This window comes from Channa argus, chromosome 12 (genome assembly GCF_033026475.1).
Source record: "Channa argus isolate prfri chromosome 12, Channa argus male v1.0, whole genome shotgun sequence".
Classification (NCBI taxonomy): domain Eukaryota; kingdom Metazoa; phylum Chordata; class Actinopteri; order Anabantiformes; family Channidae; genus Channa; species Channa argus.
The window spans coordinates 11,643,352-11,669,448 of NC_090208.1; the positions used below are offsets into that span (position 1 = coordinate 11,643,352).

General features: G+C 40.7%; 1 protein-coding gene across 28 annotated transcripts in view; it reads right to left on the bottom strand.

Annotated features, from left to right (window-relative positions):
- The window catches only part of LOC137137115 (receptor-type tyrosine-protein phosphatase delta-like), a 337,728-nt gene that overhangs the window by 128,122 nt on the left and 183,509 nt on the right, over window positions 1-26,097 (bottom strand). For all 28 annotated transcript variants that reach the window (XM_067523019.1, XM_067523010.1, XM_067523008.1 and 25 more), the window contains exon 9: window positions 13,523-13,560. The gene's annotated coding sequence lies outside the window, so the exon portion shown is untranslated. The remainder of the gene's footprint in view (window positions 1-13,522; window positions 13,561-26,097) is intronic.

The window sequence follows — 26,097 nt, forward strand, 5'->3', positions numbered from 1 at the left end:
TGGTGCCATCAGCTTTAATTCAGTGTTTGCAACGTGAGCAAACAAGCACACAACTGTCATCAAATTAAGTTGTTGTGGCTTTGCACATAAATGCAGTCCATTACGGTACATCGGAATTCTTTGTAATATGGCAAAGAAGTGAATTAGAACCATTATTTAAAAAATCTTTGAATTCAGATTTTTTTTTTTTTTTCTGAAGTTTGACTTTAAACTGAGGTTTCTGATTCTTCTCATATTCTCTGAGAAAGCTGATTCTGAGTTTAAGGTCAGAGCTTAAAACTTACTCCTGAGAATACAAAGTCTTAATTGTGCTTTCAAATTCATAAGTCAGAAATCAAATACAGTTTTTGTAGTGGCCCTTACACTCTTCTGTACAAAGCTCCTATAATTTTGGCAGGAAATGTTGTGCATCATGGTGGACCCTATTACTCAAAATAAAAAGCTGACTGAGAAAATAATTTCACATTGGAGTTTTGGACCTGCACACCGAACATTGGACTGAGCATTGTAGTAATACATTAGCTTTTAGTGGCCGTGCTGTGCTTGCCAACATTTTAACATTAGACATTAACTGTATTCGGTGCAGCTGACTGTCACAACATCTACAGGGCTGGCTGCACATAGTCTTTTTTTGAGGAAGTTGTCTATGTGTTTAGTTTGGTCTAGTGTAGTGTTCCTTCCTAACTTACAGGCTTACTATACTTTTTTAATTAATTGTGACAAGTCTACTCAATCAAGTAAAGGCTACACAGTTAGGCCAAGGAAGGAGGGGTTAATTCTAATTGTGCTGTAGGAAGGCAGCATCTATTCCTTGTGTAAACCACACTTTGCCCAGATTTCAGTGTGCAGCAATGGATAAAATATTGTTGGTCACACACTTGGAGTCAAAAACTTGCGCTTACTCGTCTGTTCTGGGACCGCTGAGTCATGAGTCGTCAATATCACCTTATTATGATGTCAAGCGGAATCGGATCTGCGATGAGGCTTGTGGAGGGGACCTGAGTTTGATTTAGTTTAGCGTTGGCATGGAGTGCAATGAGCTGAAAAGCAATTAGGTCCATTAAGAGATCAACTGGTGTGAGCAGCCATGGTGTGCATCCGCCTGCGCAGAGAGACTCAGAGAGAGATAAAGGCAGCATGGGAGGGAGGTTTAGACCGATTGAGTCAACCCCTGGCTGACTCTCGGGCTAAGTTTCACTTTGTGGAAGTTCGCCCGAGACATCTGTCCAGTAAACCACTGCAAAGGTGTATTGATTAGCTCAAAAGCTACGCACTGATACTACCTTCGTGAAAATGAATGTAGAAGTGAGACAGAGACTTTGATGAAGCTCATCAGCCGCCCCCACCCCAAAACGATCCACACCACTGGCACGATGCATAGTACCCATAAGCAGGTAAACCGCAAGAAACACTTGCTACTCTCCTCCATAAACGAGAAACATCCATCACCATGGATACTATTAGATGCATTAGTCGTTCTGCTTTTCAGCCGCATTATGTGCTTTTTCCATGCAATTTCAAAACATCTCAAAACAGTGAACTTGTGCTCTGAGCTTTATGTGTAAAAATATTCTAATCTAGCAATGAAATTCCTTTAGGACTGTTAGACAAGAGAAGTAATTTTAAGACATCACCTTAGGCTCCGTAAAACTGGCATTTTCTCATTTTTCTGACACTATATTGATATACAGATAAAGACAATCAAGGACATTCAAGTTAATTTATGGACAACTTTGTAAAACTTCTTTCCATGTTTTAGTGGCTATGGGCTTTGGTAAGGAATCACTCTTGCACACTCATTGTCAAAAAGTTGTTAACTCCACTTCTGCTCCACCCAACAGGATGGACAGAGTAAAGGACGTCCTCTCTCTGTTCTCTATAATGTTTCCTTCTTGCCTCCATTCAAATAGGGGTTGAAGAGAATCATACCTGTGTTTTTCTGTTTGCTGCACTTTCCCGCCTCCCTCCACTCCCCTCCATTGTCTCTTCATTTATTTAGGCTTCCCTTCTCTAAAAGCCTTTTATTCTCTATCCCAGTTGTTCATTTATTTGCCTCCTCACTTCCCTACTCTCTGGATCCACTCTTTGTGCTTTCTACCTCTCTGACTTTCCTTCCCCAAGAGTAATAGTGACACATTCCTCATATCTGCTCGTGTCTCTTTCTGTCACTCCCTCTCTTTTCCTCTCTCTTTCAGTGTGTGGGCTGCCATCGGGCATTTACGAGAAGCCTCTCACCATAGGCGATTGATCACGGCTATTGTTTGCACTGGGTCCTCCATTTTACAGTTCAGTGTTCATGAAAAGGAGATTTTGCCAGTCCTAACCCACCCCTCCTAAATTTACTCTCTCTCTCTCTCTCTCTCTGGCCAGTGATGCCCCACTGACATTTTCACAAGCGCACTTTCATCAATTTCACACCTCTGATGCCCTTCTATGCCAGTCTGGAAGGTGGGTGAATTGATGGGTGAGTGCTGACAAAGCTAACTTGAATTCAAAGTCAGGTGGTGACAAAATTCTTCCAAGTGTAGGACAGATAAGACACATGGAGTTGATCAATAAGTGTGCCATCAGCACCCACAAACACAACCTTCTTGACATCAAACAAATGCTCCAGTCTGTGAAAAGCACCGTTTCATGATGTTAACCACACTACCATCTCAGCTTGCCATTTGCTGCCCCCTGTAGTTTGCATCTTTCTCATTTATTCCTCCAAAGATGAGTCATGCAACCCGTGCTGTAAATCCAATAATGCAATAAAAGGTGTGATGGAAAAAGCTACCCAGAAGGTAAACATCCTCTATGCTCACTTCCTCCCTTTAGTCTTGGGAAATTAGACCATTCTATCATCAGCCAACTGGCGCATTTAAGAGCTGCTGAAGTAATTGGCGGTAGCGGCAAGTTCTCAGCTGAGGTAGAGGTAGCACATTCACCTCAGCAGAGCCTTGGGCTAAATGCTTCAATGAAATAACAGAGGAGATGAAGGAGAGTGGAGAAAAAGAGAGTAGCAAGGTGCCTCATTCACTGGCTCAGGGGTTTATGGGATTGCTCCCAGCTGTCACTCTCTGCAGTGAATCCACAGCACCGTAATATCTTAATTGTTCCAAATTAAATGCTCATAAAATGGCAAAGGAAATTAGTTTTTTCCTCTCTGGCTAATCCAAAGCAGCCCCTTGACTTACATCTGGGCTCGCTTTAAGTGGGAGCGGGTTTAAAAGGTGGAATGGCTCCCAAATGAGATGGCTATGGATATCCTGGTGATTTTTTTTTTTTTTTTATAGGTAGCGAACTGCTGCTCTATCACATGCTCTGTGTGCACATGTGAATCACAGTACAGAGATGATGTACTGAAATACACTGTTAAAACTTAAACACCTGCGTTTAGTACGCTACTTAAGTAAATGTCTTAGCTCAAAAAAACTTGAAATACCACAAGCAAAAGTACATGTGGACGGATTCATTTTTACATCAAGTAAAGTTACATCACACTGTATTAACTTTACATTCTCTACTGGATAAGAATAGCTGATGCATTAATATATTTCATCATTTCATAATTGCAGCTGGTAACAATGGAGCTTATTTGCACACTGTTTCCATAACATTTTGAATCTAATAAGTCCAATTTGAATAACTTAATGTGCTGGGTAGCTTATGGCTTTCACACAATTTTCTATACTGTTTTTTGTGTTATTAACCTGATTATGAAATGTAAGTAGTTAAAACCCCCGTTATCTGGTAAATTTAGTGGAGTACATGTCCCCCTGAAGTCCAAAATGACGTAGCAGAAAATGGAAGGTAGACGTATCTCAACAACACATACAATACACTGTGTGTGTGCGTGCGTGTGTATGTGTATAGATTTATATGGAGGATGGTTATGCGCAGTGGTTCATCATAATAAACTGTGCAAATGTCCTGTGGGCTTTCACACATCTAGACTACCCCCAGTCTCCCTCTAGGACTTCTGACAGCTTATTCCACAGGACACATTCAACTCATTCAACCAACTAAAGTGTCCTGAATGACATTTCAGCCCTGTCAAACAAATGCACATACATTATACTCGTGCAAGCGTTCATGCACATGTGTAAGGCTCACATGCATGCAAACACAGACACCTACTGTACTGTATAAACCCTTACACCCACAGTATTCAGCGCTTTTACTGCTACATACTCACGGCTTAAACTGTACGTGTATTTTAAACACTGTGTTCTGTATTCACACAGAATGACATGCTTCTCGTATCTTTTCCGAACACTATTCCCAGACTGAATGGATATCAGAATTAGCCTCTGTTAACGTGATGTCTTCCCTTTCATTCTTTTACAAATACCATCTCGAAATAAAGCCCCTAAAAGGCAAATCCAGCAGACAATTATGTGCCATTACAAGTGCAAAGTGGTTTTCTGGTGGGGGCTGTAGGTGGTGATGGTGGTAGCTGCAGCGAAGTTGAATATTGTGAAATAAAACACCAACTGAGAAGGCCTGACACCCTTCCACTCGGAAACACAGACTTGTTGAAAACAGGAAACAAATAGAAAGAAAATAAAGCTGTCGCCTTGCTATTCAGCGAGTAGACTTCTTAATATGCAGCTGATGGTGATATAGGCTGGTATAGGCTGGTATAGGTGTGCTGTGGTAAAAGTTAAACTGGCAAGTGCTTGAAAAAATGTCTGACGCTGCTGCCGTCAATACTTCCATCTGATGTCTAAAATAAAGCAGCAAGTTTGCGTCTGACAAAAGCGCTACACTACCGAGTTTCTCTAGGAAATGTGTCTCAGTTCTGTTCCATTAAAGTACTAGTTAAAGCTTTACAAAAGAATGGAAAATCCTATACAAGTATATGAGTTAGAAATTTTCATTTTCAAAACCATTGCAACACAATCACCAAAGGATCCAATTTGCTTTCAGTTATATTATATGACCTTAATCAGCTGATAAAGTTTTCCTGTTACCTTTGGACTGAGGGTGTTGAGATGATAAACTGAAAGTTCTTCAGAAATTAGTGGCAACTAAAACTGTGCTAATTATTTGCAAAGTTAACAATTACCGTTTTCAAAGTTTATGAATGTTAAGTTGCAAGTGCCACCCCAGACCTGACAAATCAATTGCGGCAGCTGACATAAAGCATAAATACATAAATTAAAATTTCTGCATCCTACACTCGACTGTACATTTTGGCTGTAACATTTATTTATTTTTTTGCAAGGTCAGAAAAACTAATCAAATAGAGACAAAATGCCATGGATTGACCATCAAAGCATAAAATAGGCCTTTTACACAGCAAACATAGGACTCGTCATTGTTTGGATGGGTGTCAGTAACATCAAGCATAGCTTCATTCACTAGTGTCCCTGTAGTGAGCCAGCATGAAAAATCCCAAACCCTAAAAACGAAGCTAAATGGAATGCACCCAGTGCTCATTTTCGAATTCTTGTCGTGGAAAAAATGGAGAAAGAGAAAGAAGTTAGTGGCAGGATTGAGAATTGTGATTAAGAAATTAAGAAACGTTCGGGGCACCTTGAGATTGAACAAAACACACTGATACCAATAATAATAATAATGGCAGCCTAATGTTTCCAGATGTTCTAACTGCAACTATGCATATCCCAACTCCTTTCTCTGTGTACATCTTCATGTTTTCTCTGCCATACTTTACTGTACATTAAAGTACTGCAGAGTGTTTTCCACCCCTCGCATCCCATCTCTCCTCTCCGGCACTTATTCATCTTTCTCCACTCCTCCCATAACTTCTCTTCCCTTGTCATCCTGTTTTCAAAGCATCCGTTTTCCCTTTTTTTCCTCGCCTCTCATGTCTCTCATCCCCTTCACTCCTCCCATCGTTTTTTTTTTTTTTTTCCCCCACCTGCACACTACACAACTTCTCCTCCTCTTCCTTACTCCCTCGCATGCTGCTGGATACTCTCCTGCCTTTCCCCTAAAATGTTGTGTCTCTCTCTTTTCCTTAGTTACTACTGCTGGAGCAGGAAATTCTCTTGACCCAATCCATTTTCTTAGCTTTAAAAATTCCCCTTCAACTTCTCCTTTGTGTCACTTTGGCTTCTTTCTTTTATCTACTTAACTAGCCTTTACTTTTCTTCTTTTTTCATCCTTTCTGCTTTAATATCTCCGCCATTAGTTGTGTTCCTACATGCCACAATATGGTCTATCACTGCCAGTCTCACACTCTGTCTCACTCTCTCATCTCCTCTTCTCCCTCTCTCTGCCATGTTTGTGGCCTTTCGCTCAGTGCACATCTAATGGCTGGGGTGTAATCCACTGGCTAATCTGCTGACAGCCTGTGTGACAAGGCATTAGCTTTGTGTCACTGCCTACCATGCTGCTTCTCAGCGTGTGTGTGTCAGAGAGAGTCAGGGAAAAAAAATGGAAAAGAGCAGTCTGTATGCATATGAAATATGTTTGTAAAACTTTGGGTATTGTATATGCTAGCATGTGTGATAGGGTGTAAGTAATGGCTCATGTGTTTGTTGCTCGATGGATGCCCAAGCGTAAAATTGATACTGTAGCTCCTCAGCTCTGCATGACCTTTCACCTTTTCATTCTTTCCACTATTTATGTCCACTGCTGCTTTTTTTTTTTTCCTCTGGGTGAGAGCAGTTTTTAATAAGATGCCAGGTCAGAGTGCGAGTGGATGCACCAAGAGCCACACACTGGGCATGACAGGCCAAAGTAGCCTTGTTAGGTTGCCTCGCTGCTCTGTCAGCCATCCAGCCATGTCAAATAGGACTCAGTTTGTAACCAAATATTGGATTTTCTATTATTCCCACTGTAATAGTCAGGACATAATTGTATTTCTTTCAGCAGAAGCTTTTATTACATTTGGCACCAAGGACTGTTGCTCATGCAGCTCAGTCGTCAATGTCAAAAAAAAAAAAAAAAAAAAGCTTTGTCTGAATTTAGAATGATTTAAAATATACAAAAGTGGAAAAAGCTGTATCCAATAAACGTGAAGCACATGCTAATGACTACACACAAAAAAATATATATTATTGGAATTGTTGTCTCGTGTGTCTTTCCAGCAGTGTCTTTCCTGATTATACCTGCTCTTACACGCAGGTATAATCCTGTGGCTATGTCCTGTGGCTTTGCATAAGCTGCCCACATATCCTCCTCCTTGTCATTTGAAGCTACACAGCACCACTAGAACACACCTTGCACTTGCCCACATTTGTCTCTTTGCAGCTTCTGTCCCTTTTCTTTAGCCCTTTCCCTTCCCTGTCTCCACCTGAGCGATCCTGTTATCAGAGCCGAACCCTCACTGGATCTGTCGACAGCCAAAGAGATTACACCGAAGGCCGCTGAACACATTGGGCTCCCTGTTTGAAGTGGGGTGGGCAGAGATTGCCTGATCCCCTGATGCTGATAAACTAGACGAGGCTTTGGGGATTCAAGAAGGTTCCGTCAAGAATAAGGTAGCGTGAGGTTGAGGAGGGGTGTTTAGTCACTTTGAGTCTACTTCTAATCACTGGGCTTTTCAGAAGGGACAAGGGAACGAGGAATGGGAGCTTGGTTTGGATTAGTGTCAGTCCTTGATATGGTTGTTCAAATCTATACTATGCATAGAACATGCCTCACAGCCTGGGTGAAATATAACACGGAGCACACAAGCATAACACTTCAGCGGTCACTAAAGGTAATTTTTCCTTCACCCTCTATAGCCCTCCCTGGTCAGCTACAGCTATGGAGCAGCTTGTAGAATAACTGTGCTGCACGGTTTTTCCTTTGAACCCAAATCAACCCCAGACAGACCTGTGTCATGCCTAAGCATAACCTTGCAACTCATTGCTGTTCATAATTTATCTTAGTTTCATTGGCATTCTGTGAGGAACATTTTCTAGCTAATGAGTCATAATCCCAGGGGAACTGTGATTCATTTCATTCACGCTAATTTCTGTATATTCGTTAATCTGTCCCCACCAAACTTCCCCCTTTTTTTTATTGTTGCCTCATGGGGGGGTACTTCTGCCACTCAAGTGAGAACAGAGTACAATTATCATTGATTCATGCGCCATACAAACAGAGCAGAGTGAGGCAGACTCTTATGGAATGTGGCTTGCCAAAATACTGTCATAGACGGAGGTTTGATGGCTCACTCATCCATGGCCTCCACATCATGTTGCCTTCACCAGCTGTTGTTTGACAGAAAGGAATTCTTCCCGCAGTGTGCAAAGACACAGCTATCAACTTAAGAGGCTTGACAGCAACACACTAATGGGGTCGTTTTTCCACCGTATTATAATAGGTATTACTGGTGGAGCATCTGCAAATGGTGTAAGACAGACCACCAGCTACATATTGTGGAGAAAAATATTCTCTGAAAGCTGAATACATGTCTAGTGATTAGTCTCTTTTCTGTAACGTAGATTTGCTGTTTATCACAATTTCTATGATGTAAGAGTTTTCTGTTTTACATGTTGGTTGGTAACAAACATCATACACAGTGTGTCAGGTTTTCATAGTTGTTTTAATGCCACAACACTTTTGTTATTGCAGTGCCAGCCAGACATAGAAAAGCACACTGACTAATACAGTTCTGGAAAGCAGTGGAAGAACCTGGCTTTTATTGATCTGTCCTAATTACAAGAGTCAATAAAATTTACGGCTACTGGGCATGCCAGAAGGCACTTATATGGCACCTTGAGTTGAGCAATCATTTCTAATGTCAAGTGATCAAGTGATATACTGCTGCGCATAACAGAAACAGAGCAGGACAAACACGGACTGTATAACGTCTAGTCTGGAGCCACATTGCTAAACAGGGCTGTCAGAGCGAAGCACTTGTTGTTTTTTCTGGTCTGAACAGCAACTGATAGCAAATCATGAAATAAACAAGTACCTGCTATTTTCTGTTTGGCTTCCCTCCCCCCCAAAAATGAAAAACAAGTGCAGTGTTTTCAGGATAGGAACAACCTTCCTATTGTATGCATGTCAACTTTCAACACGTTGGCAAAAGGTTGAAAATCCTCTTCGGTCATCATCACTTTAAATCAGTGTATCTGAGACTAGATTTGATGGCTGCAGTTGAAAACCACTGACCCCCTCTGTAGCCAGTAAAAAGTCTCCATATTATACAATGCACATTGTTGGGCTAGTTGATACTGAGCAGGGCCAGGCTCCCAACACTTAGTAGATCATCATAATTAAAACATAAATTGGAGGTATTGAGCTGCATGCAGTCCCCTGCACCGACTCCAGGGAAGCATTGATTCATGCCTGCACTTGGAAACAATTGCTCTGAGTAAAATATAGAAGCCTTGTAAATAAAATCGATAGCAAACAAGCTGCCTAAGCTTTTGAAATAGAGGATGGAGAATTACAAGCGGGCAAATAATGCTATAAGTACGAACAGTCACAGCAGAGGGACGTAAGGTGGGAACGGATGATATATAGTATATAGATATATAGTGTGTGTCTGTGGAGACACCTCTTAAGAACAATGAATTATTGATTTAGCATTGGTTAATCTTAGTGGCCCAGTGAAGCATTTGCAACTGTTTGAGCACAGACTAGGCACTAGCTGCAAAAAGGTTGTCACATCAGACTTCATTTTCCTTTAGACGAGTCTAATATGAGTTAGACAATTGCACATAAACATACACTGCACCTTTCAAGCTTAAAGAGTTCTGTCAACCCTCCCCCACACGGTCTCCGAATAAGTGTTTTGTGCTGTGCTTCAGTGTTAAGAATCAATCACACCTGCTGACAGGTAGCACAAAAGAGCAAAACATGAACCATAATTTGTCACAAATTTCTGGGGAAGCAATGAAAAGGGAAAAGGGTTTTTTAGACATCATAGTAACCTCATAAAAAGGTATGTTTTGCCTGCCATTTATTCACTAAATATTGAATTTAAAATGTCCTTGTAACTGTCAAATTCTTCCATCAAAAGCATGTTTTTTAGGCGAAAAGAACAGAGCAGTGTGGAGCTTTATCTTAGTCAGCCATGTTTGTTAGTTTGAAAGCAGCCCTAGTTTACCTTGAATACATAGAAAATTAGACCTACTGAAGATCGTCAAGAACAACAGTGCTTTGTGAAATCCTTTTGAGTTTGAAGTCTGAATATGCCTTTACCAATTTCATAATGAGTAAAGGATAAAGGTCTAGTGCAATAACAACAAAACCGTGATGCAATCTTTATTACATGGCAGGCTCAGTTTATATTGAACAATAACAAATATTCTGAGAGATATGCACAAACATGCTGTAAACACGCTGATGTGATGATATAATGTACAAAGTATACACCTGCAGCAAGTGCACAGCATGTAAGAGTACTCATTTAGTAAATCCGGCAGCTAACTTGTGCAATTGAAAGAACAGTTTTCTTTTTCACATCTTCCCCGGCTACGTCGTGTAGGATAAAAGTGACACATAGATTCTGCTCAGGAGGTTACCTGAGCTGTAATCCAATCAAGCTATGTTTTAAAAATCGGACTATTCTCTCAGTTTAATTCCCGTTCAAGGTTGACTGAGGATTTCTTTGTCTTTGTAAAGTTAACATAGCGTGATGGAAGAACAGAAGCACAAGTGTTGCAGTCAGCAGAGGTGCCATGTGCTGTGGCTAAAGGAATATTCCCTAAAATGGCTTTGGGCACACACCTGAACCCTGCGCTCCACATTTAGAAATGTGCACCATAAAAGAGATTTAATTCTAAAACTATGTATAAGTACATACAGTTAATTTTGTAATAGAAATGTTAATAGAAATATAATAAATAAATATGACTAACAAACTGGACATGGATTAAAATTGTTGTCTGCGTAATTTCACATAGGGCAAAAAAAAAAAACAAAAGAAAAGAACGGAGGCCCGAGAGAAAGCAGTTGCATGTGAGCACAGCCATGAAAACAGTGATGGCAGGGGAAGAGAGAGTGGGTTGGATGTATAGAGAAAATTGGATATGAAAACAACAGAGGATGAGGAAAGGCAGGCAAGACAAGATAGCAAAGGTAGAGTGGCAGGAGAATATGAGCGGGTAGAAAGGAGAGAAGTGAAGGAGGGAGGGGAAAAAAGAGGCAAAACCAGAGAAAAGCAGAGGTGGGTGGTGGAGGAAGAGCTTTTTCTGCCAGCTGTACACTGTATCCTCAAAGTGCCTTTCATCCGGCCTTCACATCAACAGCCTAGGTGGAGAAACACCTTGGCAAACGCCACACACAGAGAGAGACACACAATCATGTTGCTAAAAAGCGTCCTTTGACAGTAATCACCAGTCTACCTTTTGGCATCAAGCAAAACCTTTTTTATGCATTTTGTTGCTACAGGGAACTGCTTTAAAAGGAATATAGGAAACATAAAAAGGTTTCCTCTAATTATAGCCTAAATGAGTCTCACGAGCCAGCTGAATACTGAAGCCTTTCTAGCTTGCGAGACAAAGCACAAATGTAATGATTACGTCTTCTTTTGTCTACGGGAAATCAAAGGGGCACTTACAAAAGTATCTTAATACACACAGGAAAAAAAAACAAAAAACAACAACAACCACATATACATGGTAAAAAAAAAAAAAAGATACATTATACTGGATACATTAAGTATGTACACGCACAGTAACGCCTGACTAAAGATACACACTTACATACACGCAGCTTGAGTAAATGCTATGAGCACAGAGGAGACAAAGGAATTAAAGCGAGCCTGACTAACAGAGTATGACATGTCCAAGGCCTATCACTAATTATGCCCCCACTGCTACAAACTGTTCTCTTATTATGATCCACTGAAACAAGAGAAGGGAGAAAAGCACCAGCAATTACTGCTGAAACTAGCCCATAAGTGAAGTGTATGTTAGTCATAAGGATGTGTCAGGATAACGGAATAATTCTTTGTTAATAGAGACGCCCTACTTTGTTTTTAAAAAAGGGTATCAGAGTCATTTTAATACTCACAGTATATCTTAAGAGTTGAAAACTTTTTTGAAGTGTATGCTTTGGCACGTTCTGCAACTAAAGGATGAATTCATGTTGTTTTTTTTTTGTTTATTGGAAGAACATCTTCCCCAAGCTTCTACAATGAAAATAAATAGGACTTAACTGGAATAATTCACTGTTTTTTAACATAAATACTCAAGTTGTATCATGTTGCAAAAACTTAATTTGTTACAATTGACAATTTAATACAGGGGGGAAAAAGGGGGGGGGGAATGATTCAAACTTCCTTATTATTGTGATTGATTGTTTGCTCATCAGCTAATGAATCTTCCAATAAACAGCAATAATTCTTTAAACCGAATGGTTCTCAGGTCCATAGTTCCCACCCTTGTTGGGAGTGGAGACTGTTTATTTTTTTTAAGTGAAGTTGTACTTGAAAATGAAATGTAGTCATGTGTTGAGCTGGGCCGTGGCTATTAATAGCAAAACTGGTCGGACGTTCCTTTGTAGTCTTGTAAGGGTTGTAGAACGGTCACTGCTCCGACTGTACTGTGTGACTAAAGCTTTAGAGAAGTGTGTGAATTACTCTATTTTCCAAACAGATCTCCTTTGTGATTTTTGTGACAAACAGATTAAATTTTCCCATGGTATTACTGGCATCAGCAACCGTAATTATACAGATATTTTAGTGATTTTGCGTGATGTTGCACCGTATCTCTCCTGCACTAGAGAAAAGAAAACTGTGGTAAATCTGTGTCGGCATAATGCAATGCGATTTCGCAACGCTTGGCACCCAAGCTCGACCAACCCACGCCATTGCATACTGTAAATATGTATTCAGCGTATACTTTTTGTTAATGTTTTGCATGGATAAACAATCCTCGTTTTAAACACTAATGAATTAGCGCTCTAAATATGCTCTCCTATAACCAACGCTTCAACTCCAAAAGGCTTTCCCTGACCAAGCCACTAAATATAATGTGTCTAGCCCTCAGTCTCCTGTTATTGGCTACCTAGGACCATCATAAATTATACAACTATTGACCAAATCCAGCCCCAGAAACTCATTTGGGTGAAACAGAGCGAATGGATAACATCTCAATTTGTAAATAGAGGGCACTCCTCTCTATTGCAAGCACTCTGCGGTTAAGGCCGATAAGAGGGTGTACCTTTGCCTAAACAAATAATTCACAATGCACCTTTTGTCAAAATGGTGAAAATGTGCTCGACAAAAACATAACCAAACATACAATACACACATAAGCTTATCTCTTTAATGGATTTTTCATGGATTTATGCCCTCTAAAACTCTTCCAAAATGCAATGTGTCATGGGTTGCAGAGGTGATGGGCACAGCGGAGATGTTGAAGCGTGCCACTTATCTCTGTCAGAAATGGTTGAACACATAGTCCTTATTGGCTGTGTAGGATTCGTGAATGCTAAAGCGGCACCCCAGTCTCTGAGAGCATGCCAATTAAACAATGGGGAGAAAAGAGCAAGAGGCCTTCTCACGCCTCAGCATTAACGCGGCCCTTAAACTGAGCAGAGATGGAAACCCAGCTTGAAATGCCCACCTTTGTCAGTGACTACATTATTGAGTCACTCATCAGATTGGATTGCAAAAGCTTACCTTTCAGCACTCAAGCAACCTTCCCAGGAGTTCAAGAGCTGTGGGACAACAACAACAACAACATGTTAGACTACAGTTTATTCATACCTTCATAAAACAAGTTGACATCATTTGTTGGAAAGAGTTCAAGAGGCATGGATGAAGATAACAGTAGGTTGTGTTATTGGGAAATAATTTTATTCACAGCTACAACAGCGTAGTGATCTGCTGCCCCTGAGCTGAGCAGTAATTCAGCTCCGCCATTGCTTTTTATAGGGTAAAGGGCGAACGTTTATTAGCCACTGATTACATTTGGCAGGCATATGTGTCTGACGCTTAAGCCCTTGTAATTTTCCAACGCGTTACAAAAACCTCCTCTTCACCACTGGTATTCAATCACTGCTTGAATGTGGTATATCTTCCATGGATTTCAGTGGGGTACAGTAAAGGAGTTTGAGAACAAAGGGGTACTGGGAGTTGGAGGAGGGGGCGGCTCTGAGCAGCTTTTTAGTTTAGTACTAATTAAAATGTGGGCGGCACTCAAAAGGTCAGAGATTGACTGTAAAAAAAGGGGCCACGTCACTGCAGCTTGTGTGCATGAGGCGCTCAAGGTCTTGTAGATTAATACCAAGTTCACATTCAAAAGGAGAATTGAGAAAGATGGGAAAGAAAATTAGTTGTGTGACTGATAAACAGCATATCTCTAAACTGTTCTGTTCCCCACCCTTTTTATATATATATATATATATATATATATATATATATATATATATATATATATATAATATTTTTTTCAGCTACTAGATAAAATTCAGACTTGGCAATGGTTGCCATCACAATTGATTCTGGCAGAGGAATATAACTGCAGAGTATGAGGGCTAAGTATCTGAGTAGCTGCTGTCAAAATGCTGAAGGGGAATTTATTTCTAGTTTATATGCAAGCTATATCATGGAGTTAGTGAGACTAAATGGCTACAGTTTGATGTACAGTATACTGCCATTCCTCGGGTGTGTAATTGCGGAGATGTCCTGGGCAAAGGCTGGTGCATTCTGTGCTTGGTTTCAATGAAAGCACACAGTCCTTTGCTGGGATATGACAAATCGTTTAGATTCTGAACTACAGTATGTAATCAGTATTGTAATTACCATGGAGTTAATATTGGTCTATGTGTTATCTTGTTGCTTGTGTGACTCAGCTTGCAAATCCGATATAACTGCGCTTAAAAATATCTAATTTGAAATAATCCTTCATCTTAAGATAATAGTCCTCATCATCAGTTATATTTTGCATTAGAAGGAACAAACCGAGATATAATCTATAAGGAAGCATACAAGAGAACAAAACACGAGAGGTACAGGAGATTGGTAGCCCCTTTGTGTCTGATCCATCCCTCCCCTAAAAAGGTTTCTTGACCAGTGGGGAATATAGAACAGGAATAACAGGCAATAGCTGAGCCACCTGTCAGAGGTCCTACCGCCCTGCTTAGATTTATAGCTAATAATTGGTCATGAATATAAGCACTAAGGTGCTATCAGACCCTCACAGGGCCAGTTGGTTATAGACACAAGCAGAAGGGAAATCAGTTTCTTTTATTCTGAATGCAGTGAGACAATGTGGCGATGCAGAAAAATGAATTCCACCTGAAAATTCTTGAGTCTTTTAATAAACAGACACCGTCACGAGACAGCACTGTTCCTAAAAATAAATGGACAGTCACTTTACTGGTGCCCAAACATGTTAGGATGGCAGACAATGCTGCTAGTCATTCTACAATATGATGTAAGACAGCAGACTCAACAGCACCAACTGGATAGTTTATTACAATTATTTGCCGCTTAGTACATTTCAATCTTAAACACTCCCCAGAGTCTAAGCACTGTGTCTGTTGAGCTGCAGTTTGACAACAGCTTGACAGGTTCTAGATTATGTCTTAAATATCCTCAAATAATGAAACTATCCCGCGGAACAACTGGGTAAATAGACATGATGACCTTCTTAAAACACCATCTGTTGCACAGCCAGTGAGGCTGAAAGAGTCACATTATATGTTAGTGCTCCATTGCACTGAAAATGGCAAAATCCAGTATTTCCATGTCAATTAATATAATATACCATTGTGTGTTCCTAATTATTTCATTTAGAAGCCAGTGGAAATGTAGCTGCTGTAATTATGGAAAGACCGAGCACAAAGACTGCTTGAGATCACTATGAATAGGAGAAGAAAATACTGTTGATGTTTCTCATTTTCCTTTGAATCTGTTGAAACAGTTGATCACAGATTGAAAAATAATGTTGCATGTATGTAATGGACGTCTGAGAATATCAAACATGATGAGCGATGATGCTGTGCTGCCTACTGAAATCGAACCTTCTTCAGTATTTCAGAGAGAACGCGTGCAGAATATTCTTATTTTGTACGCTTTGGTGTCAGGGTCAAGCCCAAACCCCATCTACACTGCCACCCTTCCCTCCCTGATCTGTCTTTTTTATTTATTTTTTTTTATTTTCCCCGTTTTGAAATTCTCTGTCCATTGGCCTCCTGACAGCCTCCCATCAACCTGGGTGCAATTTAAAAGCCCTTCAACAGCTGCCATTCCACAGGGCTGGCTATCAGTCCAGCTGCCAAAGCCTAGACAGGGACTCTGCTTCAGCAAGCAACTTTGAACGTCAGCTTGGTCCCCTCCTCCTCCCCCCAAATTCCAAATGGACTGAAGGTGAAAGACTCTATTTCTCAGAGATTGGCTCAGCTGAAGACAGGGTCACTGAGGTGGAAGCAGCATTGCACCTTCCTTTCTGACATGTTACAGCCAACATCTGCATGCTGTTTCGTTGTAAAGACAAATCGTTTGACTTCCTGTATGCCGAGGAATATGACTTAATAACACCAGCATGAAGAAATGTGTTAAATTATATTTGTAAACATTATAATGCGTTGGGAAAAGGGGAAAGGCTCATGGGAGAGTTGTGTAACAGGGAAATATTTGTGTGTGTGTGTGTGTGTGTGTGTGTGTGTGTGTGTGCCTGCCTGCCTGCCTGCTGCCTGCATGTGAACATTGCATACATTGCTTGTCTAAATGCGCATGTTGCCTGAAACAATCAAGTAACCGGCTCGGGCTCGAGGCTAGGCAGCCTGCTGCTGTGCACTTCTCTCAACCATATGTCTTTGTCAAAAATATTTGCTGTGCACCGAATGAGGGATGAAATCAATCCAAGTGCTATTTCCCCAGTTGCTCCTTCTTGAAGGCAGCGAAAAAATAAATAAAAAAGTGCACTGATACTTGCCAGATCAGCCCACATTGTCAAATGTAACAACTGGCCACCAGTGACATTCGCAGACAGACCATCTGGTCTCCAGCGACCAATAGTCATTTAGGAAAACGGATGGAATGGATGAAGTCTTTCTCTTGTCTTAATTAGCAACTGGAGGAAATGGATGTCGGAACTGTTCTGGTGATGTGGACCAATCAAAGATTTGTCCCACGCGCCAGTTGGGCCGGATGTTGAGACGGTCCATGGGCACCAGTAGGGTCAAATGTTTCAGATCTACTTGCTAGCTTTAATTTTCCTAACCTTTACCCACTGAGCTCTCCGTTGACTGCACGCTTTGTACACAGCCTAAATATAAACCCCGCATAAGAGTTGGGCTGTGTCAAGTCCCTCCATATCACAGAATATGGTCCAGTAACTTAGTTAGTTGTGTTGAGAATTGAGCTGTTAAAAAATGTTGTTTGTCGTATCCACTTTACATTGGTCTAATGCAAATATTTAATAGCTGCTGCTGATGCAAAGGTCTATTTAGCAAAAGGCCATGTCAGCTGAATTGTGTAAGTGCTGCATATGGCTGAAGGAGTGAAACTATTTTCACTACCGCTTCTAGACCGGCTACTGCTATTGTGCTTGGGACTCTTGCTGTGTGCCAACGCTTTTAGTCTGTTGTGTAGCAGCATTACTTTTGCCCATAACCACAAGTCGACACGAACAAAAGCTCCAGTTGGCTAGGTCACACTGCGATGTACCTGGGGCATGTGTGCATGTTTTGCATGGACTAGGGTCCATTATCATGACAGAGGGCTGCAGCTTTGAAAGCTGAACAAGAATTGCCTTAGGCGTACCGGCATTATGGGGAGGCATCTTCCCTGATCCTATTCAGCAAAGAAAGTTAATGGAGTTGAAGTGGGTTGTCTAGAGTTAAATTGAACCTGCTGCCAATGGAAAAGCTTTGATGTAGCAAAGATTAAGCAGTTGTTGTCATTTTATGTGTAAACCCGGGGTACCATCAGCCTCAGAGAGCAACCTTTTTAAAAAATGTCTTAGTCCATCAGTGGGTGCTTTACTCTGCTGGTTGCAACACGCAGTGAAATCATTTGGTCAGTTTATCTTTGGTCAGCATGGCACCAGTGAGTGACACTAAAATTTAGGAGATTTAGGAGAGAAATGAACTGTTTTTTAATCACGGAATTGAAGTCAAAGTTTAGTTCTGTGTTTTCCCTGAAACATCTTTGAATTTTTGCTGCCTTTTTTTTTTCTCAACTTTTGAACATATCAAGTTTGTCACATATTTTTTCTTACCACATATCTCTTTAAAGCTCTAATAGCTTCTCTTATATCAAGTGCAGGAGTCATGGATCTCTAGTGGGATATATCAGCTAATGGTGGAAGTGTCCTTCCAGTGCCCTTCTGTAATAGGCAAGCATCATTAGTGACAGGGTTAAGTGAGGGTCCAGCCATCCATATGTTTCAGTAATTACCTTGCACTTCTGTCAAATACAGAAAGACTGAGCTTACGTCACAGCACTATAGAAAAAATGAGGGACCGGATCCCTTTTGCAGTAAGTCCCAATTTCTCGTTGCTTTTTGGACACTTAAAGTAGCCTAATGTGAAAGGTGCAAATGCTCTGGTGTTATCACGTGAAAGAAACGGTGAGCCTCAGCCTTGGTTGCAGAGGCAGCAGTCTCTGCACTTTGAGTGACACATTATTTCTCAGTAACCCCCGCAACTTCCATCCTAACTCCCCCAAATCACTACTGATCTATTTTCTGCCTGGCTAGTCTTGCTGCATATATTCTGTCAGATTACTCCCATCGTATTCCCATACTATTTAGTTCTCGAGTGTTTGAGGAGCAGATCTGGAAATTAAGGCGAAGACAACACAGAATGTATGAGCTGATTGGAGACGCGCTGCACCGCAGAGATTTAACGATGGACCTTTTGTGCTAAAAATTGAATTCATGGTTTTCTGATCCTGTGATATGGTGAATATATTTGGAATTGTGTTTAAGGTCTCAGTGGCACATTATTACATCTCTGTAAGATTATTATGGTAATGTGCACTTTTTCAAATTCTACAACATGTCTATAACCTTATATAGAAGGGGGTGTATAGGAGAAAGTGCAACTTTGGATGAGAATAAATGAAGGCATTTACGAGTAGATATTTATGAAAGCTAATTTTTCATACTTTCATACATATTCCTTATTTTTTATGACAAAGCAGTGTCAATGAAAACAATGAGCATTTCAAAGACAGGGAGTGCATACACGGTAATAGCGTTATAACTAAACACTATTTCTAAATGCCACAAATTAGAAACCAAATCAGAAATACAGTGCAATCACTATAGCTGAGCCACATTAAGTGGAGAGAGGTAAAGTAATACTTAATACAACAGTGGCACATTATGACCTTATACATTTGACAATGTTGGTTTTAGCTAATTACTGAACACTCAGTTAACCACAGCCATTTTCTTTTCTTTTAAAACAACTTTCTCCTGCTGTCGATTGTAAGATTATAAAAGTTGGGAGAGTGCACCCTACCAATAAGGTTGTGGGCCGTAAATGCAAAAGAGTCAGCTACAAAATGCTAAAACCCTTCATACAGCTGAGGTAAGGTGAGTCGACTTTGGGGTTCATCCTGTTTGACCATATATGTCAGCTATTGCTAATATAAAAATACAAATTTTGTACACTTTGAATGACAAGTGAAAATTGTCTAATTTGGGAGCTTTAGCATTCTTTTTCTTTTACATCCTGCTTACAGACAAATTAAAGGGAAATGCCTTATAATAATATTAGAGTCTTACACTACAATAACCTTTACATTCCAGTAATGCAGACAATTCCAGACCTTTACACAAAGTCCGCTGGAGCATAAAAGGGTAAATGGCAAATGCATTAATTCAAAGTCAGTACTCTGTTCATTGTCTTTGGAGCAGCTATGGTGTTTACAGTTAGATGACTAAACCTTAGCCAGTGCAGTAACACGAGTCCTTCTGCACACAGGTATTAAAATTAACTGCATTAGCTTAATGGCCATTCAATAATGTGAATGTGAATAAGATTTTCTGCTACTCTTGTAAATGCTGATTGATGCGTTTGCCTCCCCTGTGCTGATGACCATTATGGCGATTGTATTGATGCATTTTGAATCAAGACTTGATTCGAAATCCAAAGGTCTACAAAGGACAGGTTTGACACCACAAAAAGGATACAGTGCGCAGCAGTTTTTCTTTGTTTTGTGCAGCACAACAATTTACATAAAGTAAAAAAAAATCAGTACTTTAGAAATAAACTGGATAGCAATGTAAAAAAAAAAAAATAACTTTGAGGAATTTCCAAAATTTTATCCATATTCACTTAGAAAACAGTGGCATCTCCAAAGCTGAACAGTATTTGCTGGGCCAACTCCTGCGCCCAAAAAGATCACTTTCGGATTTGGCATGGAACGCAACTATTTCCTCATGTCAGTGTGCTTGTATTTGCCTTTACTCTAAATGCAGAACACAACTTGTTTCTCGATGCATTCACTCAATCCCTGTGCAATCTACTCTACCATGAATGAGTATCTCCTAACAGCGCGCCACAGAAGAAGTTGCTAAGCCATTTGGATCAAGAATCTCCCCAGGCAAATCAGCAATTAGAGTCTAAGCTGCCTTGTAAAATCAATTAGGAGTTGTAGTATGTGTTACAGGTACAAAACTGGTTGGCACCTCTCTAAATGGACCTGGAAGAGTGGTTTAAATCGGCCACGCAAGAGGCTGTAATATGTAGCACTTAGTCACAGAATTTGAATACAAAACTTCTGACTCCGCACTGCAGTTTATTGTGGTCTGCGAAAAAACTTCAGCTATCTATCCATCTATCTATCTCTATATCTATCTATTTATCTGTCTATCCATCTATAATCTTTAGTTTATTATAGCTGCTACAAACCTTTGAAAACAACTGTAAGTAGTGACAAAAGGTTCTCAGTGGAATATTGTTTTGCTTTGTAAGCACTCAGCTCTGAAACAGAACAGAACAAGCCATTTATTTTCCCATGAAAGCAGCTTCTTCAACTTTCACTGTGATAATTAATGAGATTGACATTTTCAATTATCTATTTCCTGCCTTTATTTGGCTGTTTGAGAGCACAGCAAAAGAACAGCTGGTAGCGTCGACGGGGTAGGAAGACGGGTGACGGGGAACAAAGAGGGCAGCATCTGCCTCTTTGACGCATGGTATTTTATTTTTCATCAGTATCCTTGTGTGGCATCGCACCACCAGAACATATTTCCTCCCAGTGTAACTAATATAGTTGGACATAACAGTATGTAGCAGTAATGGTGAAGTTATGAAAACAGAGTTATGGTCTGTTTAATGTTGCACCCAGGAACTGAACAGCATCATGTAGCGGCCTGTGCCACAAAATTAACTGGCTGTTTGATGCTGTGCAGTTCCGTTATCCTTAGAAATACTACCGTATATAAACATCAGTAAGGCAGTACTTACTGTACAGTATATCAATGCTTGTCCCTGGGGGGGGTGACAGATGTTAACTTCATTCTCAGTGCGGTACACAAGCAGCTCTCCTAGAATATCTGCTTGTGTAGTAAGTGTTGGCAAATATGGCCATTCACAGCAGCCTTTCAGGGTTGTTTAATGTCTAACAAAGATATTTCAGTGACAAAATGGGTCATGTAGAGGCATGAGGCCTTTTTTTTTACTTTCACCAAGGTCAGTAGGTCTCTGTTGGCTTATGGCCTATTCAGCTGGGAGCTGCAATTAGACTGTGAAACCATGTATCATACTGAGTTAGTCACCAGCTTCGGTTGCCCACTAGCACTATACATCACCCTTGGTTGCACTGCATAGAGTATTTGGAAGGCCACAGTTAGCCCACAGGGAAATCATTAGTTCACATGTAAATATGAGAAATGGATGCAGATTTCACCTTGCCTGCATGGATTGAGAGTGTAGTAGCTTGAGAATGACAAACAAGGGTCAAATAGCCCAGCCACTGCAAATGCCTTTGGTTATTGTTGTTGTTATGATCCTGCATGATAATTGGGCAATAGAAAACAGTGCAGATAAGGAGACTGGCGCAAATACCTGCCATGTAAAGACAGTAAATGCCATTTTTTTTTAAAAAAGCTTAGTGTGGCGACATTGTCCTGTTTACTCAAACTAAATGCAAATAACATTAGGCAGCAAATTTTTGCATGATTGTGTTGCTTATTATGTCTCGATACAGGCACATTTACGTGTTCCTATGAAAGCCTGGCCCCATGTTCATGTGCTTTTGCATTTCTATAGTTTTTTTTTTTTTTTTTTTTTGAGAGAAGGCATACCCTGCTGTGGCGAAATCGTTTCACGCTGAGATCAGTGGTGCGCACATAGTTCAGTGAATGCTGTTGTACATTCTCACTTTTGCACATCACAGGAGATGCAACAGCTCATTCTTCCTCACTGGGCCAGAGTGAGTCAAAGATGCAAATGTGGGCATTCAAGCATGGAAGACCTGACCTCAGTAGGAATTACCTTGAGTAGTCTGAAATTATAGGACAGCCCTCACTTCCCGTCCTTCTAAAAGAGCGTGACCTATCCATTGTTTCACTAATTTAAAAAAAAAAAGTTTCAACAGGAAAAAGAAGCTCTTGTGCTGTTTGATGTTTTGATCACCTTCCTCGTAAGACTAAAAGACGATCAGAAACCTCCCAGACAGTGCCAACTTACGTCTAAATTCCCAGCCTGACATTGCAGACAAGATCGTATCTGATACACTGAAGTCAGGAGGTCATACAGTTAGGTCAAACTGCAGTAGTCGCTTCTAGCGGAAAATGGATATGAGTTCAGAATCCAGGTGTAACACTGGTATAAAGCTGCATGCACAAAGTACAGACTCATTTCAAACTGTTGCAGACAACAAAGGTTCCAGGCAGCTTGTTTGTGGGAAATGTGAAAAATATATAGCCAGAAAATTTATGGTGACAAGCAGTACAGTGACACACTTCTTTCTGACTGCATTGTTGTTCTGCCTCCATGTCGGTACATGCTTTTGCTTATGGCAATTACTTGTGGCATCACTGTGCACTTTGTGAATAATGGGAGTATATGCTTCATATTTTCTGAGCCTTCCGCCATGGTATGAGATGGAGTACACATAGGAGATTAAAAATCACCCTCAACAAGCAATATAAGCAATGATTTGACTTTTTTTATGTATTTGAATTTACCTGAATATCAACACTGAGAGAGCAGCTCCAAGTAAAGTTGCTCGGCACAAATTTTATTTGGCTACAAAAGGTAAGGGCAAGAAAATGCTCCATCAGCTCTCATAAGCATTTCAAAACAGTCAAAGCGTTGAGGAGCCAATGTGTTGCACAGCTGGGAAGATATTCAGTGCCCTTTGTGTTGGGTGCTTCTGGGGCAAGGGAAAAAACCGGGGCTGGCTTTGTGCAGTCTGAGCCACCCGAGTGGAACGTGGCGAAAAATAATTAGCACAATAACGTGGCGATAAAGGAAATGCAACTTGAGGAAATCAACTGTTAAGGAACATCTGAGGCCGCAACAAGCTGTGCCTAGGCATATGCTCCTCCGGTGTTTTCAACAATGCTGAATCTTCAATCCCCGCAGGAGAAAAGACTCTATTTATAGAGCGAACCCAGTTTTTCAACTTTAATGGTTCGTCGTGATGGACTGTAGTTTTGGTGTTTCTGTCATGGGTAGTTTCATAGGTCCCACTATGCATTTTGAAATTCTAAAGTATAGGACATGAACTTAACCGCACACACATACATTTTCTTCATTTACATCTGTTACATCAAAAGCAAACGTGTTTTTTTTTTGTTTTTTTTGTAACATCATTTAATGTTATCAAGTTGATTAAAAGCTGGAATCATTTTGCAGACAAGTCTCGTTTAATTGGAAGCACAAATGTACCCACAAACGTGGCTGCAAGTCTTTAGTTTTCAAATAACCTCACGGAACAGCAACGCTCAGTGGTCTGCTTTACACATAAACCAGTCGCTACAAAATCCCACTCGCTTCAGGGATTTTAAAACATCTGATAAAAGGAAAATCAAGTGGCAAGGCTGCTGTCTCACTGAAATTACAGGAATATTGCAAGGCGGGGCTGGCCAATCTTAATCTTCGAGATAAAAAGACACTGTCTTGGTCATGTTTAAGGCCCTGTTCGTTTTACATGTCGAAACTGTGACATACTTTAATTTATCACCCCAGTGAAGTTCATTCACTGATAATCAGAGACAGTATGTTGGCCACCACCTCATATAATCAAGAGTCCATAACAGTGAGTTGTAATTATCTGTACCTATGCATCCCTCCCACTCAGTCTATTCTGCTGGGGCTTACTGCAGCAGCTTGTCTGAATTGGGGGTATTTATACACGAAATTAAGGTGTAATTAAAATTGGTCTGGTGCTAAAGGGGCTGAAGGTGATTATGCTCATTTGCATAGTACACTGATTTCTGTTTTTAATGCTGCCTCCACAATTACAATTGGTTCTAACACATTTTCAGCACCCATCATTTTTAATATTTCAAACAAAACCCCAAACTCACGGATGATTAGGGAGGGTGTTTATGTGCAATAACATTTTGCAATCTTCCTGTATCTCCAGAGTAAGGCACGATGATTGACATGGCACTAGCGGTTAGTTAGTGAAACAGACTGAATTCTACACGTACGGATTTTATATTTAGGACCTCCAGCAGATGTTTTCTTCTGCTTGAACAGTGTTGTTAAGTATAAACTTGGAAAATGGAAGCAACGAAACAAATTTCTGGTGCGAATGTGTTCAGGAATCACTGAAACCGGACCTTCGAAATTAAGCATTAGTATTCAGCTCATTTTTTCTACAGGCACAACATTATCTAATTTGCTCCATTGGGCTTGTTTTGAAGCAAATGGGGGACTATTATATGGGCTGCAGACCAAGGAGAAACTCATTACTTCTCACATTATCAGTGGAAATACGAGAAGGAAAAACTGAGCTCTGTCGCTTCACCCCGGTTGCAGGCTAAAGCCTTGCCGTCTCGTCCAGGTTGTAAATGCACCCCTCTTGGCTGATACGCCATTGCCTCCTAAGCCAACCCTGATATTTGGTGAAGGGATGTCATGACTGCTCCAGCTGTCACAGGCGTAGCTGTTCACTTTCCCCTTGAATGAGCAGAGCTGCCTTTGCCCTGTGGCTTGATGGCGTGCGCATGTACAGGCGAGAAGCGCAAGCATGCAGGGATACTGACAAGGTGCACTAGCAACACAGCTTATTCCATGATGCAGGAGTGTAAACAACTGTACACAAGTAAATTGGCAGCCGCGAGCCAGGAGGATGTATCACTACGTGTTTCCCAGCTATGAAGTAAAATGATTTATAGTCTGAAGATTGCAGCCTTGTTTTCTATGAAACTGTGATGTGATTAGGGACATGTACACTGTTCATATGAGTGTTGCACTGTAACCCCTTTTGCTTCAAGAGAACCTGAGGAAAAAGTGCTGCTGATGTATGCACTGGTACATGATTGATGCTTCTCCCCTTTGGCCTGGGCAAGCATTTATTTTATTATAACACCCTTCACACCATGACTGTGTACCTCTTGAGGTGTAGGTGTCCGAAGCACTAAAGGGCCATATTGATTGCATACTGAAACAGTCAGTTATGATGAATGGACACTCGCTAAATCAAATTCTGAGATTAATCCGCCAGCGGGTGTGTCATTAGGCCGTTGTGATGGGTGAATTAATATGGTGATTAAATAAGAGGTTGCTACTATGTCACTATGTCAGCTCTGACAAGCTGACCCTGGATCAGGTAGCGATAGAGTAAAAGACACTTCATCATCGTGCACCTATAGAGTGTCTGTGACCTTTGGCGTTTATATTTATCATCTGGGGTTTTCCTTGCACTTGTACAATGGAACAGTCCATCAGTGAATAGAAGCAGCTTGTGTTGTGTGTTGGCTTTGCAATTTTGGGTTTTAACTTTAATGGGATAATGGAATCCCTGCATAAACAGAAGAGGACCATTGTGTCGAGTCCAACACAGCAGAATGTGAAAAGAATGAACAGTTTTCTGCATCTATATTGGTAGAGCTAATAAAAGTATTCTTGGTTGGCAGGAAAATGCAAATGCTGACAAATCAATGCACCCCCGCTGCCAAATCCACAGACACTAGCGAGCAGAATTGGCTCATTTCGCAAACAGGCGATACATATACACGCGCGCATGTATCCGCACACTGTAACACACAGCGACAAATCTGTGATACACAGTGTCCCTCTGACCCTCATGCTCCATATGGTCAAGAAGAGGGC